We start from the raw sequence: 17,629 nt of genomic DNA, 5'->3' as shown, positions 1-17,629 counted from the left end.
ATTATATGGCAAGTTTTTTGTATGCGATCAATTTATACCAGCAATGGATATCAACATCAGCAAAGCATCTTTTGAAATGTGTTTGCATTGGTCTCAAATACGTGCTGTGTGGACTAGTGAAGCCTTTTTTTCAGCATAGGATTCCACATCTAGAAATCGTTTCGAAAGAGAAACATGGAATTGGAAATCAGAATCTTGAAAGCGAACACAACCTGTAGGTAGAATGTCTTTGTAGTAATTGATATTGAAATCTTCTATTTGTCCAGCTGATTCTCATAATAGATAAGGCTTTAAACAAGCAATTGAACTAGAGGCTTAACTACAGGATAGGAAATGTTTGTGGCCCCTAGGATGATAATGGGACATTCTAGTTAGACCAAATACCAACCTTAGGTTTTTGAAGTCTACTACTTGTCCAGAGCCTTATGGTTATCACTTTTAGTTCAAGAACACTGCGGTGAGACGGAGGTTTTATGCGGAGACCATGTTTCACCCAACATTATGTAGCACTTGTCTGTTAGGATTATGATAATATTTTTGCAAAATTAATTGTCTGCTAATTAGAAAATAGCAAATTCAAGAGTACTTATATGAAGGATGTGCATATATATCTTTCTGGGGAAAAATGTGAGGGTATAAGTACGCGAGACCCACTTGTTCAATGATCCAAACCATTTATTTGTTGGGTCTCACTATAGATATTGCTTATTTGTTTTCTCATTGTTCATTTAATGGCCAAAAGTTGAAGCAACAGGCAACTTTTTCAGAGGTTGTGGTTGGATCAAGTATCAAGTATCAAGAGTGGCACATTCGTCATACCTCATCACGCACATGAACGCACGAACACCATGTAATTTCACTATAGCAGATTTTGTGTTATTCATTTAAGTCATCTAGGTGGCTAGGGGTGCAAGTTTGGCCCTGTCAGCCCTGACCTGCCCTTAGCCCGAACAGGGTCAGGGCTGGATTTTCTAACCCTGAGGGCGGGTCAGGGTTCATTTTTTTTTACCCTGACTCAGGTTGGGCAGGTTTTGGGTTAATGCCTCGGGTATCCTGACCCGGCCCGACCCTGAGTTTTCTATTATATAATTGAATCATCTGTGCATGTTTCTTTTGCTAATGTTTTCTATTATCTTGGATTGATGTTTCTTTAGATTATTATTATTAATTGTCTCTGTTGCCCGCATGTTGTTGAATTCATATTGTCTTATTTTGTTCCCTTTCTCTGTTTATTGATCATTTTGTTCCATATGATAAGTGGTGGCTTTATTTTTTGCACTCTTAACAGGTATTTGCACTAGGGTCAATTAGGGCAGGCCCGGCCCTGCCCAATCAGGGCCAATCAGGGCGGGCCAGGGCCAGCTCAATACTCTGTAGGGCGGGTAATGGGTTGAGGTTTTCCGGCCCTGACTCAGGGTCAGGTCTGGTCAGGGCCGAGATAATGGGATCCAGGGTTTTGAAAAACCCGACCCTGTTGCAGCCCTATAGGTGGCTGTTGTCTACCGCAAAAATGGTCCGGCCTTTAATTTGGTTTTGGTATTTGAAATAAGTGGGTACTAATTAATTAATCACTGCTAGTACCATATTATATAGTCCAAACATGGCAACATCAACCAACATGCCTAAACTTCAAGGAAGATAAATCTAAATCAGCAATATGTACTCTACTGTATATATTCTCGTAACTAGCGAGCTTGCAAATTTGCAACTCCCATTTAGAAATTTTCACAGCTTACTAACATATGGCCACGACAACAATTTATGCATGTTGTTCCTGAAACGCCCCTCACAAATGAAATAGCAATTTGGAAATGACTTTTTATAAAACTTTCAATCATATTCATCACACATTATTTATAATAATCAATAGAATATAAATCATATTCCATGTTGGGGCAAGATGCTCTCGCTAGAAATGAGGTTATCGGTGACTGCTCAAAGTAAAAACGAGTACAGCAATCCAAGTGTGTAGTGAAATAAAGAAAGGAAACTAAAAGTCAAGAGACACAAGTGATTTATGTGGTTCGGTAATTTGCCTACAACCAAAGGCAATCCGGCAAGTAAAAATTCACTAATAAGGATGGGAGATTACAAACATTGGTAAAAAACCCTTACATCTCCAACAATGGTCTTTTTTGCAATCCAAGCAAAAACCTAACCCTCTCTTCACAATATCTTCACAAGCCGAAAACACACCATCAAAATATCCAATGTAACGTTGGATCTAAACTCTTGCAAGAGAAGTAAAAGACCACCCTCGGAGAAAGAAACACTCCTTTCTTGAGAATCGAATCCCAACTAAAGATAAAAGTGCTACTTATAAAACACATTACTCATTCTTGAGAATCAAATCCCAACTAAAGATAAAAGCACTACTTATAAAACACATTTCAAGAATGTCTCTTCATAGAGAAGTTAATCTCAGGATTTAAGAAATGTGGTGATTTTATAAAGGAAAAAGAAATCTGAAGAAATGAACGCTCCATCGTTCCCTTACATCCTCCAAGTACAAAGGTTGAAAATGAAAAACAATGTCTTTATCTGTGTGTATTCTATGACACTACCTACAAACGAAAAAGAAAAAGAAATTTTTTTGTGGCGATACCATTCAGGGAAAAGGGGGAAACATTTCATACTATTCCCTTGAAAAAGCTGTGGCGGTCAGCAATCCGTCATTTGAGATGATGGCTTTTTCATGTGGTCGAATATATAAAGCTAAGGTTTAAAAGGGAAGACAAATCAATCACATACTAAACTCTGCAAGATACGAAAGAAAAGGGTTCTTTTATGAAGATTTTATATGGTGTAAGGCCTTACAACAATACGGTAAGGGTACCGTCCTTGATATTTGATCCAACAGCCGCTCACTTTTTGAGCTTTTGAGGAGATGCTGTTGGATCAAATGTCAAGAGTGGTACTTCCACCCTACAAAGGCCTTATTGTTGTAAGGCCTTACACCATATAATTTCTCGATTTTATGATGGAGCATATTTTTGGGTCACTGATATTTGCTCTACAATGTTTTAATAAATGACACAAATTCAACTTGTCTTTTCAATTTTAAATGGCAGGTGAGAGTTTTTCGGGAATTGTAAATTTGTAATAGCTTCTGACAGCCGGTTAAATAATAAAAGACAAGTTCCGTTTATCTCATTATGAAAACATGCTAGTGCAAATATCAGTACTAGTAGCCTATTTTTATTTGTTTTCATATGCCTAACACATGTACATGCAAAAAATAAAAAATAAAAAATTGTTGGGCCCTAACATAGATTGGCCCAGGCCCAAAAATCTTCTCCATTGCATAATGGTCTTAACCCTCATATCTATGGAGGTTTAAAGTGGATGACCCAGCATAGAGAGGTCCATCGAGAATACATTCGAAGACTTTTGGGGGCACGACGTATCTAGACGGACTAAATTTAATAGGAAATGAATGGTTTTGATCATCGAGCAAGTGGAAGCTCGCTCTTATTTTTTTCATGCACATCCTAAATTATATTGAGGGAAAACTTTGGTGACCCCTAAGTTTATTTACAACTTTATAAACATAAAGTTTTTTCAAATATAAATCTATACAGTACATAATACATAAAGGGAGGATCCCTCCTAGTTTTAGGGGGCTATTAAAATCGGTAATAGTCAAAGAAGCCATCATACTAGACGATTCCAAACCACTTATCCAAATGGGTGGATAGGATCGCTCCTCAATTTGATTCCTTTGGGCTATATCACTAGTGTGCCACGTGTACGGAACAGATTCAAATGACAAGTAGAATAAGAGAAGAAAAAAAACGTAGTGACATAATCAATTCCCAATTAATAATCGGGAAGGCGATAAAAAGGTCCGAAACAAAGATTCCATGGATTTGCTTCTAGAGTCTAATTAAAAATCAAGCACAATCAGTCCAAAGCCACAAACTTTTTTTCGCTCGTTGGATTGATGTTTGGACGGAACCAACGGCAGGTAGAAAAATAATGCCGGGGAATCCAAAGTGCCACTTGGGATAAAACTCTGTCCACGTCATCAACATATGTACTATTGCGTGAGGACGTGGACATGGGAGTCAAGTGGAGGACCACGATCTCGGTTGGAGAATCCGCCCCTGGCCCACAACTGCGCGCACTGACTGAATGAATACTGTCGGTGGTCTCGCGAGATATTAGAATCTCGTTTGGGTTTAGAAAAGAAACATATCGGCAAAATCTCATCTACGTTTATTTTGTTGAAGAACCCGCACGGAAGATATTATTAATTCAACGGTTAGGATGTTATTTCTGGTCATATCCATGGTTTTAAATTTCGACCGAAATCCGAAATTTCGATTTTGCCCGAAATTCAAACCAAAAAAGCTTTTTTTTTTATTATTTTGAAATTTTGACCGAAATTTAATATTGAATAAAATACCATTTTCTTTGTGGTACCGGATTTCGACCGAAATTTCGAAGTCCGAAACCCGTACCGAAACCGAAATTTTAAACCTCGGACATATCCACTAAGAGATTTGCCCATCCATTCCATCGGTTGGATCTCTGCTAAGTAAATTCATTAAAAAATGTAGATGGTCTATACACTGAATTTTAGTGCATATTTAACATACGGTCTCATTTTATATGCGTTGGGGTGTTAATGATGAAAAATCAAATTGACAAGATTATATATTTGTTGGGTTTTAGAGTAGGTTTATACACTGGGAATAACGTATAGTTTATATACAGAGCCAAGCAGCGAGATTGTTTGCTCCAAAAAGACAAATTTGGAACTTACGAGGAATGGGTGTGATTTTTGGCGTATGAGATCCAAAGCAAGAGCTGGTAAATGGATGGTTCAGATCATTAAAAAGTGGGACCCACAATGCACTGTGCGCTTCTTGCGCGCACCTCACCGGATTAAAGTGAGGTCGCGAGTCAAAGCAATCGTGTATTTCTCGGGAATCAGATGGATGTATAACTAAATCGTCAGTAATGACGTAATGGGGCCCACAGGAGGCACCGGTGTGGAAGCAACGTTTCGCAGTCTGGAGCGTGAATCGTTTGAAATTTTGGATGGCGAAGACTATAGTCGAACAAGGTGACAGCAGCTCAGTCAAGATTCTGACACGTGTCCAGATCTAACGGTAGGTAGACTGCGTCGGTGTAGAACGGAGACAACCGACACTTCCCGTTGAAAAGTTGGTAGGTGAATGCAGGTAATAGACGACCGGATCACGGTTCTAAATCCTATTCAAACCACTCACCCTCACATTTTAAAACCTATTTAATATGAACCCGGACGATAAATCGCAAAATTGGAAAGCGCCTCGTGCCACCGGCAAAAAACGGGAAATTATTGGAAAATGAGGGCCCCACTTGAAAGTAACTAAAAAAACAGGGGGCCCTTCATACATAGGTGATACTCATCGAAATCAAATTATCTTATTCCTTTGATGAACATGAATCATCGCACAATTTCCCCTTTTTGTGTTCTTATATAGTTGTCGCTAGTGAAAGGAAGGTTAGTCTTTCCCAATTTGAATGAATATGGGTCCCATGAATTATGCGGGCAATCCTTGTAATAACACAATGAGAATAAGGTGTGCAAGCTGCCAATCAAACTAGCCTTTAATAAAACGTGGAGTGTTATTATTAAAGCAAGGAAGTGCAAATATCATTTCTTTTTCCATTTTCTTGATAGGCAAGCTGGCTTGAATTAGACACGTGTATGGTCGATGTCTACCTTACTTGTCATGACTATGTTGTATGGTGCTCGGAAATTAGGTTGGGCCATGAGTATGGCACATCAGAAATGTTAATGCAAATAAAAGGCCATGTGCAAGCCATTTGTCTTGTGCCTGTGCCTTACACATATTAAGTTTCCATGTCCCAATATTACATCAACGCAACTCTAGTAACAATCATAAAAAAAAAAAGGAATGATAGTCACTGGTCACATAGCATTAACCAACATATATGAATGATACTGACCATGTAACATGAACGCCTGACCCAATTGGACTCAAATTAAATCAATTCTGAAGATTGAATAACATGGCCTTTAAAGAAGGTTTGCACATGAAAATGGAGTGATTAATGAAATGAGAGTCAATTAGATCGACATGCATCTAATCTAATAAGTTATTAATCATGCTCACCCTTACACTAGGCTTTTTACTAACACACGCAACGTGTACCAAATCACACGCTCACACATTTTACGCCTAATTTAGAGTTTTAGTCTAAGAACCAACATTAAATAAACACTAATCACTACCCATATTAAACTAAGTAAGCTTGAGGTCACCCCTTGTCTAGTGCACTAATATATGCAACTAGTAGAATTACATGGTCCCCTCTCTCGTTTCGTGGCTTAATTTCCACGCGCACGTCATCTAATCATAGAAAAAAAATAAAACAACAGTACGTACAAGTAATAGAATAACACGTGTTACAATTCGAGAACCACAAAATTAAAATTGGTAAAAAGTTTGTTTTATATTAATGGCACATCCACCAGATCTCTGTTTTGAAAATTTTCATGGGGAAATGTTATCCGCACTACCGTATTTTGATGAGGACACTTCTCACTTTATTAAACGTACGGTATGGCCCGCACCATAGGATGATCCGAACCGTTCATTAGATGGGCCACACCCTAAATAGGTTGTGCTCCAAAAAGCATTTCCATAGGTTGATCCTAACCCTCCGATCAACCCTCTAACATTCTGATTGGAGGGTTAGGATCAACCTATGGAAATGATTTTTGGGGACACAACCTATTTAGGCTGTGGCCCATCTAATGGACGGTTTAGATCATCCTATCGTGGGGCCATACCGTACTTTTAATTAAGTGAGGAGTGCCCTCATCAAAATACAGCAGTTTGGATAACATTTCCCTTTTCATGGCTGTGACTCTGTGAGGAAGTATGGAATAGTGGATATACCCAAAAAAAGAAGAAAAAGGGTTGGAATTATGAGCGCGCAAACCAACAAAAAAATAGCCGTTTTATTTTTTGGAATCGGGGAGGAGGAGAGAAAATAAAAAGCCACAGCAGCTTTGAAACCCCAAACGCCACTAGACACGTGTCGAAATCGAGTCAAAGCATCTAGTAAAAGAGACCACTCGAATTCCGCCACGTAGAGCGTTTAAAAGTAAAAGGACGTCCGGGTCGAAGTGGACGAGAGCGGGAGCTGCTGACGTGTCGGCGTTCGCAGTAAGCATTTGGGTTTGTAGGTGGGGAAAGAGAATAGGGACACGTGTCGGTGAAATGACCGATGATTGTAGGTAAGGAAGGGAAAAAGGAGATAAAAGGAAGGGGCGGCGGAAGGTGCCAAATAAAGCCGGCTGGCGCCTCTTTCGAGAAACGTGTTGATAGATTTGTGCCGGTGGCTTTGGGTATTTCTTCACTCCTCCGTAGAGTGAGAAGAGGAGACGAGTAGAGGACCCCAGATTGTTCGATTCGATTTGAATTTTTTTTAGGGTGGAGGTATTGAGGAGGGGGCTTTTTTTGGGGAAAGAAGGGGGTTAGATTTTTGAGTCTGGCCGGGTTTCGGGTGTTACTCGTCCGATTTTCGGTGAGTAACCGGAAGAGGATTAGGGTTAGAGTGATGGATTGGTGGGAGAAGATGATTTTTCCGATGAGGAGAGTTTGGATCTCTGTTGCTGCTCGTATTAAGGCGAGGAAAAACGGTGAGGTTTTTTTTTTTTTTTTTTTTTTTTTTTTTGAGTAATATGAACTTGAAGTGTGGGATTAAGAAATCAAAGGCCAATCCAAATCCGCATCAGAGTTTAAAGTTGGCTTGCATAGGGAGAAATAGAGAGCCTAGGGTTTACTGGTTTAGATTTCCTGGATCTGGTAAAGCGCCAAATACCTCCGGCGCACTTTAGCAGGGGCTTTTGTTAACTTCATTTGAGGATGTTCACTGGTTTTCTATATTTTTTTTAAAAATTTCCCCTGTCCTCCTTTCTTTTTCAATCCTTTTTTATTTTATTTTTTGTCTTTTTTTCGAGTAAAGATCCCTTGCATACTCTTGATCACTTTTCATGGACTAAAATTTTCGCTGTTTTAAAAAAAAAAAAAAAAATTTCTCGAAAAAAATCTGAAATGAATTGTTTAGGCTCACTATAATTTTCGTTATGATGTTGACATCTTGTTGAGATCTGCTCTATCCTACATTTATTTATTTTTGTTTGGATGCATATTTTAAGATATTCTTTTGTTTTATTTTATCACTATACATTTATTTTATTATCCTCCTTATATTTCTCAGATTCTCAATCCTCTCGCTGTCGGCCTGGTTTTGTGTTTCTTGTTTTTTTTACAAAAATGATTTGTGATAGTAGGGTGTAGATTTGAGTCTGCATAGTCTATTATCGAAACATTTCATCTTTAATTTTAGCCGTTCAATTCTCATTTCAACGATCAGCTTCTCCCGTAATGATATCCATACCAATTTCATTCTTTTAACCAGGTGAGTAAGAATTTGCAAATTTATGAAACCCGGTGGACCAATTTTCCATCTCCAAGCGGAAAAACACTATTATTTCCTATCGAGAAAAATTCCTAATTCTCGTTTTGGGGCTTCTACTCTCGCATAAAGTTCTTGTTTTAACAATTCAAAGGGGTGGGAGAAGCTTTTTTTATTAATGAATCTGTTTTCAAAATCGTTCCATTCAGAATCATTAGTGGGCTTCTTTTTCTTTTGTTTTGGACTGTTGCACATAACTTTTTTATTGTGGCCTTCTAAAAGCAAAAGTAGCTATTTTTTGAACGGTCAGTATCACGATGAAATTCTTACGCAATGGCATATAGATTAGACGGTTCGGATTGAACTGGACGGTAGAGATCTTCTCCCCAAATTTAGTTAGATTTCCTAACCTAATCTCATGCAATGTACACGTGTATGGCTGATGATTGTCGGAATGTGATCCGCTCACCTTTTGGGACGGTCCCCCATCCCCATCACGTGAAGGGTGGATAGTTGTGGGAAAGGGATATGATCAATTTGTGGCATGGGTATATCGTGCAAAACTTGAAAGTATAGATCATTTTCTTCCGGTGTGTGGTAGACTGGTAGTTTACAATTTGGAATTGAATTTTCCAGGAAAAGCCACAGTTTGTGGGACCCAAGGGAATTATCAATATTCGCCCCTTTTTCCTCCCCTGTCCACACCCATCTTTTTACACTATCTACAGTCACTGATAGTGTAGAAGGGGCGAATATCGAACAGTCACTGATCATCCCCCTGTCCTCACCCAAACAAAGTTGCTGATGTTTTAGCCACGTGGTTGAGCCTAGGCCATTACAATTATACCAGGTGGGTCCCGCTAGATTGTACTTAAACCGCATCCAAATGATCCTAACCGTCCGAATGGTGACTCAGAATGAAGATTACATGTAAATTTAACAGAGCTAAAATACATCCCTATTGAGACATTAATTACTTTTTTTTTCTTGATTAATTGCTGGGCAGGTGGTGGTCTTCTGAAACTTCACGACGATGTACAGACGTGCGGATATGAAGACGTGCAGGTGATGTGGGAAATGCTAAGGAGATCGGAGACTGAGCTGTCCACCACCCCTAAGCGGAAGCGCCCTTTTTGGAGAGTCTTTGTCTGGTCTCATAGAAACCCTTCCTTGAGCCCCCCCGCCTAAGACCCATTCGAAAACACCTCTTCTTTTTTACCCCTTCTCCCATAAACTGAATAAAAATTGCAGAGTCCACACCACTCAGTCTTACATGTAAAAATTATCAAGCAGTCAGTACCCTAGCCTTGTATCTGTATATATGTGGTTATTTAATATTACATGCTGCCTTTTTCCTTCCCTCAAAAACAGTGAGAATGTCGTCGGTATGAGTTTTACCCCGACTCACGTATGGCTATGGTATGTTGTTGGCATAAATTGAGCAAAGCTATTATTGCTCTGACCTGGTTGTTGCTTTCGGACTTGATTGGGCTCTGGTTTGATCTTTATCCATGAGTATGTATCTGGCCCATTTCCGTTGGGTGCCACCTTAATGGATGATCTTGCTTATGATTCCATTGGGGGATCTTGATCCATGAGCATGTATCTGGCCCATTTCCGTTGGGTCCCACCTTAATGGATGATCTTTTTTTATGATTCCGCAAAGAGGTGTCTCTGTAGGCCATAATCTTCTGGATGGGAAGTTCCTCGTATGTGTGACCCAATTTGGATTGATCGTAATCGCTTGCTTTCCGATGCCAGGAGTAGGCCCTGTTTGTTTTGGATTTTGAGAGCCGATTGTGAGTCCGTGACTGATTCTGTACTCAGATATTGGGAAATGATAAACAAACCCACCCCCCAGCCCAAATTTGTACTCAGATTTTGGGAAATGATTATTGTACTCAGATTCTGGCTAGAAGGCATACAATCGGTTGTCACAATCTCAAACAACGTACAGGGCCTAAATTTGAGTCCCATAATCGGTTTGGTACTCACAATTGGTTGTCATAATCTCGAACTCACAATCGGTTGTAATAATCTCAAACGATCAGGGCCTTCGTAAGAAAACTGATTTGGAGTGCTGCACTGAGTATTGGACTCAGATTTAAACGTAGATTTTGAGTCCAATAATCGCTTTGGCACTTACAATCAATTGCTTGTCATAATCTTAAAGGCCCTGATTGAGTCCAACAATCAGTTTAGCACTCACAATCGGTTATCATAATCTCAAACAAACAAGACCTAAACAAATTGGGCCTTTGTTTAAGATTATGAAAACTGATTGAGAGTGTGACACCGAGTATTGGACTCAAATTTAAACATAATTTTGAGTCCAATAAGCACTTTTGAACTTACAATCAATTGTTTGTCATAATCTTAAGGCCCTGGCCTCGATGTTTAAGATTATGATAACGGACGGTGAGGCCGCCAACCCATTATTGGACTCAAGTGTTTTGAGTCCAATAATGGGTTGGCGGCCTCACCGTCGGTTATCATAATCTCAAACGAACAGGCATAAACGAGACGACCAAAACAAACAGGGCCTCAGTGGATTTAGAACTGGGTTGTGACTCCTCTGGCTGTTGAAGGATTTACAGGTGTCATTATTAAATGGTTGGTGATTTTAGCCCCATTTAGTTAATGCTCCCAATTAATCCACTTTTGGACTAGAGGACAACTATGCAGAAAAATAGCTCTTACCGTCAATGTTAAAACGCAATATTTAAGGGACTGTTCCTCTAGGTCAGTGGTCAAGGCTTTGTTTTTCAAACTATTTTGGTCTCACATGGACACACAGCAGAGCATGTAGGCCAAATGAAGACCATTCATCTCGAAGAGTATCGCCTAAAAGGGACATTCAATCGGAAGTAAGATAAAGGCCTATAAAAATTAACTGCTTAGCTTTTCTCTGGCTGTGCGTAGCTCAAACGAAGCATGATGGATAAGGGCCAAGCGCCTTCCTATGAGGGTATTGTCATTAACATGGTTTTAAATTTCAACCGAAATCGAAATCACACGTACCTGAAACGCTACATTTTTTCAGCCGAAATTTCAAAATTTCGGTCGAAATTTCATTTGTTCTGAAATTTTAGGATATTCAACAAAAAATCTCGATTTTTTTGCTATACCAGCGGTCTCTCTTTTGGATATAGTGGCGGTCATGACCGTCGTTAAAAAGAGTTTCTAATTATTTAATATTTTTTTCAAAATTTCTTCCAGAATAAATATCTTTGAAATAAACCTACACTCGGTGAAGGTGAAATTTAGAGATAGAACAATTCCTTTTGTCGTGTATCTCCAATTGATGCAGACTCAAATGCTTCAATTGTTGATTTTAGTAATGAGCGAAAGTCTACACCTATAGGTTCTGTATTTTAGGTCATTTCGGCCGAACTTTGGTATGGAATAAATATTTATTTTAACGCTTTCGTTGGATTTCGGCCGGAATTTCAAATTTTCAGTTTCGGTGAGGACCGAAACGCATTCCGAAACCAAAATTTGAAACTATGATTACCAATGGCTTTTACTTATGGTTACCGTAGACATTAACAGATCTGAACACCTAAACGGGGCATAATTAGGGCCTAATAAGTAGGTGTCTTTTACAAAGAGCGACTGTTATTTGTAACATGTTCCCTCCAACAAATGCTTTCAAAGCTAGAGATACAGTGCATATAATATCCTTCTTTTGGCTCAGGGAAGCTGTTAGGGTACACCCCCAAAGCGATAAGATATGGCTGGCTGCTAAAAACATAACAAATCTAGGACACTGACGTCAATTAAAATTGGGAGTTCTTCAATCCATTCCAAACTCAAATTATCGAGTCCAACATAAAATCATCCTAAAAAGGCTTATGATTTTTTAAAATCTGAGCTTCACTAATTTGCACGGTATCATCACTTCCAAAGTCCAGTGTTAACTCTAATATCTCTATAAGAAGGGCATTGTTTTACACTCACTTTGGAGTTTCAATGGCCAATGGCAAAATAGAAGTGCTCTAAAGCAAAAGAAACTGGGTGAATCTATCACAAGGACTAAGTGTAAATGAGCTTCTCTCGGGAATAGAAGGTGTGAAAACTTGAATAGGTTGAGTAAATGAAAGGGAATGGACGGGATGTAGTTGGTGATAAGGAAAGGTTAGAGTCTTAGAGAGGGAGAGACTAAGTTGGTAAGGCAATTAATTACTCATGATTCTGAAAACCCTAGTATTATTGAGAGGAAAATAATATTAAAATCAAAATTTTCACTAATAATTTCTTCTTTTAAAAGTAGCAATCCTTTCAATAATTGGATTCTTTCAATAACTGGTCGGGAAGATCAACAATTTTTTCTTGAATTTAAGCCGAATTTTGTCACAGAAGTGCATCTAGGCTATTTAAAAAATCAGATTCGTGGCCCCTCTTTTTCAGAGAGAAGAGTCACAACATAGCTGGCTAAAAGTTAATTCATTGAATTCATTTCTCTCCCGGCCGCCAAATTGGATTTGCAAAATCGCTTAGCTTGTCTCTATAATGGTCATCTGATTAAATCCGCCCTTTACTGATGAATGTTGATCAAGGTAACAATTAAAAAAGAGAGTTTGATCTGAATCAAAAATCAAGGGTGAGAGTTTTTTCTCTCTCTGTCCTTTTTGTTGGACGGTCGGCCACCATATAAAAACTCCACTTTCCATAAATTCACTCTTGATCAGACAAAAAGAGCCCAACATCGTACAAAAGCCGCACCTATCGGACGGTCCTACTTCTTTGCAAATCTTTTCCACGGGCCATTAACAAATCAGCCCACATGCAGATGTTGGGAGTACTGTTTAAAGCAACACAGCATAATGATGTGTTCGTAATAAAAAAATACTTGGAAATATCACTAGACCGTAATGATTTATACTCTCCTTTTGGTGAGCATATGGCCTGATATTACTCCATTTCCGTCCGTCTTGTCCACTTAATATTGAAAGAGGACTCATCGCATGTACTTTTAGTAAAAAGAACGTTCCTCTTTCTCTTCTAAAAGAAAGCTCGTTCAAAGCTTTTCGCAAGCTAAAGCAACATGGCTTTTGACATGGAGAGTATTGAAATTGGGCGGTATGACTGGATTGCAGGAATCAGGTCTTGGAATCGGAACCTATTTCCTGCCCTGATATGTGGTATTATTAATTTATTATGATTCTACCTCAGTAATAATGGGATTTTTTTAAAGAATTTTTTTAAATTGAAATTTTTATTTTTACTATTTTCTCATCATGTTTCCAGTCCCAACAGATGGTATTCCAATTCCAATTTCAAAATCCGGTAATCCAGATGCGGAGGGGAAAACCTCCGAGACTAAGATGGTTGGAAGTTCAAAGAACTTAACAATAAAAAGAGGGCAGTGATAGATCGACTCCCCATGTGTCTTTCTCTCTACCTATGGGGAGTCGATTTATCAATTTGGAGAGTCGATTTATCACTGCCCTAAAAAGAAGTACAAACAATGATAACGGGCAAGATAATAAAAAACCTCTATACTCACCCAATTAACTCAATCCTTGGCAAAAAGCAGTCTGCTTCACGATTAGCAGCCTGATGGATAGCTGAATCACACCCTTTGTGTTTTTTAGCACAACCAAAGTGGTGTATATTATGGTTTTGATACGGGTGGGGTATTCCACTTTGGTTGATCTAACCCATGATTAATTTTTAGGCCAATCACCTATTCGGGAAAGCAGACTCATTCATGGTTTTGACTCATTCATGGTTTTAACTGGTTTTATGCTATTTATCTCGACTTGGGCAATCATTGGTCCTGTACACTGACAAAGGCGCCCTAAAATCTTTTCTATAGAATGATCGTAGTCCTCCAATATATTTAGTGTAAAATGGATGGCTAAAGCTAAAAAAACGACTGTAGAAGCTTGATACGTACTCGTTATGGTGTATGTGATTTAGTTACAAAGTCGTTATTGTAGGTTTTTTAATTTTAAATTTGTGGGTGTTAGTTACTTGTTATGTGTCATGTAAGTGGGGTGTTAGTTATTTGTTATGTGTAATGTAAGTGGGGGTGTTGATATGGAACTACCTTGTGCTTGTATTTAAGAAGTGTATTTGCATGAAATGGGGAGGAAGTAGACCTGGCAAACGGGTAACCCACGTGTACGGGTACAATCCGTGCGGGTATGGGTAAGAAATACCGGCGCGGGTACGGGTATACCCGCGGGTAACCCGGCAAATTTAAAGAAGAAATTATATATATATATATATATATATATACCAACAGAAATTATATGATGAATGGGTGTATGAACACATAAAGGTAGTACGATGGATGTACAAGCCTTGATATTTAATCCAACATCAGCTTCTTAACAAGTCAGCTGTTGTTGGATCAAATATCAAGGATGGGATGATGAGTACATGTTTATACGCCCATTCATCATACAAATTTTCATTTACTTTAACAAGTGTTTGTTTTGGTACAACCAAAGATACCAATCACATAGTCTGATTGCTTTGACTTGTTTTGTTGGCCCACCCACATAATCTATTTTTTTTACTGTTTAGTGTTTAGGCCTTAAGAATAAAAAGTTGAAAACCGAATGGCAAGTAAGCCGCGGGCACCAACGCCCTACCCAGACCAACTCGCGGGTCACGGGTATGGGTTGGGTGCGGGTATTATTTTTCGTGGATAGTGAAATTGGTACTCATACCCCTGTGGGCCGGGTGTACCTGCTGGTACGGGTTCCATTTTGCCAGGTCTAGGAAGAAGATAAATTTTACAGCACAAAGGAAACTTTGTTCTTGGAGAGTCATGGTTCCTCTCGAATTGAGCTATTAGGAGGTCCGGTTGCCTCGAACCAACCTCTCTCTCCCCCCTCTTTTCTATTTTCTTTTTGTTTATTTCCGTTACGGCTGATTAGGCACGTAACAAAGCCTCCATAAATTGCAGGGTTATTATCAGCTTATGAGAAGAATTTTGGGGCATGGCCTATCTACCGCAAGAAGCAACTAGCTAGTGGTTTAGATCATCAAAATAGTTGGGCATTGTTCTCCTTTTGCCCTTGTGGGTATTTCCACACCATTATAAAATTTCCTTTTAGGCCCTCTTTGGATTGCAAGAGAAACATTTACGGTGTCGGTGACCCATTAAAAAAAAACATATACGGTAGAAAAATTTTCTTTTCTTTTCTTTTCTTTTATGGTAGGTAAGCTGGGTTTTGGTGTTCACCCCCTACAGGTCTATTTTAGGGGTGCAACTCGAGTTAGGTTCAACCCGAACCCGTCGGATTCAACTCTAAAAAAAGTCGGGTCGGGTTCAGGTTGAGTTTTCCCAACCCGGGCTGAGTTCGGGCTGAAAATTGGGTCAAGTTGGCTTCAACCCGACCCGAGTTGCACCCCTAGTTTATTTGATGGAAAGAAAGATGATACTTTTAAGAAGAAAACGAATAACCCTATCCTTGAGACACGCTAGAATAGGTTATAGGGGGAACAAGGCACTCAAATGATCCAAAAACACTAGAGACCTTTGAGCAAAACGATGGCGAAGAAATAGATTTCAAGCTCATCGAGTTCAACTTCGTTCAATCCTGCATGAATGATTATGATGTGGATTAAGTAAAAATTTTCCTTTCATGGCATAGAGGGAAATCAAATGTTTATAATTAATGTGGGATTTGCTAGGGTCCATCATCGCAAAAGGCAATTCTCATGAGGTCAGTTGCATGAGAGAGCAGCCACATCATTAATAATGACAAAATCAGTTTGAAAGTGAGCCTATGTGAATGCTCTCCATGTAACATGCCTCTCAAGAAATGCCTTTTGCGATGGACCCTAGCAAATCCCAGTTAATTTAGAGGGATATTACCATAAATTGGTCTCTTTAAGTAAAAATTAAATAGCGTTGATTCAATTTATGTTTTTTGCTGTGTAAAAGGTGGAAACTTTAGGGGCCGTTTGGAGACGCGGATTTTAGAATCGAGGTTTTTAGTTTGAAAACAGTGTAAAAGAGGGTTCATGATCAAGCTGCGGTATGCTGTCCTGATAGCGTTTCTTGGATTTTAAGTGAGAAATTTAGGTTTTAAAAATCTCTCCTGTATCGTGAGATTTCTAAAACATAGAAATATGGGAGGATCTGCTGCTCTCTTGCTGATGGAAAGAATGACGAGAAGTAAAAAACGAGTAAAAACCGACGGCTGGTCCGCTTCGTCTCTTGTCTCTTAGCTACAATTTTGAAGAAATCCTAGAATTAAAATCCGTATATCCAAACGGCCCCTTATGGAATTCTTTAATTTTTAAACTATTTCCAGAAAATTTAGTGAATCATAATGGATTTAGAGAACAAGCCATCTTTGTGGACTCTATTTTAGCTTAGCTGGTAGCCAGGTGGGTTACAATGTTAGGAACATGCGTTCAACTACATTGCTCTCCCGGGAAATAAGTGAACCCATAATTGGGTAATAAACCATTTAAGTATTATTATACAGAAATTGCTAGGCAGTTTCGCAGATGTAACAACTATGGTATGCAGGATAGCCAATCCCGGGAACAACTTATCCAAAGATTTCTATCCCCGTAGCAGCCTCATTAACAACAGGCTAGGAAAATAAGCATCCATGGCATCATCAATGATATCATATGTAACAACAATCGTATGCAGTTCGAAATAATTATAATGTGGACCCACTCAACAACCCCATGATTCACACATGCCCAAAAATACATTTCACTAGCTAACAACATACCCATTCATTCATTTATATGTGTCTTATCGACAAGCTTATTCAACCGACAATTATTACTTCTGAGATTAAGACTTTGTTCTTCAACCTGGAGGTTGGAAGTTCAAGCCCAACTCACCTACCAAAAAAAAAAAAAAAAAAACAATTGTTACTTCTGCTTCATTTGTGTTAAAATATAACCCTCATCATCTCTAATCGAATCAATAGTATTGTGAAACAACCTATTACTCTAAAACCTTAAGCAGTTAAAGTTGGTGTTATTTAATCGTTTATACCTTAACATCCCCCTCCCCCCTCATTTGACGCTCTCACTTCTTTTGGGTTAGCCATACACATGGATTTTTGCTTTAATACCATGTCAACAACCAATTGAAGCTTGTGACCTCACAGGTATGTTTCCACATTTTTTCCCATGGAACTGGTTCTTTTAGTATGGAATATTTTTCCATGGATAAAAAAGTAATTTCATAGAG

At 38.8% G+C, this 17,629-nt stretch overlaps 1 long non-coding RNA gene across 1 annotated transcript; it reads left to right on the top strand.

The window, feature by feature from the left end:
• Positions 1-6,842: 6,842 nt before the first annotated feature.
• On the top strand, positions 6,843-9,813 carry LOC143879728 (uncharacterized). The gene is made up of 2 exons (XR_013251365.1): positions 6,843-7,666; positions 9,452-9,813. It is a non-coding gene; the product is annotated as an uncharacterized LOC143879728 (long non-coding RNA).
• Positions 9,814-17,629: the final 7,816 nt, after the last annotated feature.

The sequence above is a fragment of the Tasmannia lanceolata genome, unplaced genomic scaffold, assembly GCF_043159265.1.
Source record: "Tasmannia lanceolata isolate RefF3 unplaced genomic scaffold, GAP_Taslan_0.1 ptg000006l, whole genome shotgun sequence".
NCBI lineage: Eukaryota > Viridiplantae > Streptophyta > Magnoliopsida > Canellales > Winteraceae > Tasmannia > Tasmannia lanceolata.
Note: the sequence above shows the minus strand (reverse complement) of the source record. Positions and strands in the feature narration are given on the sequence as shown.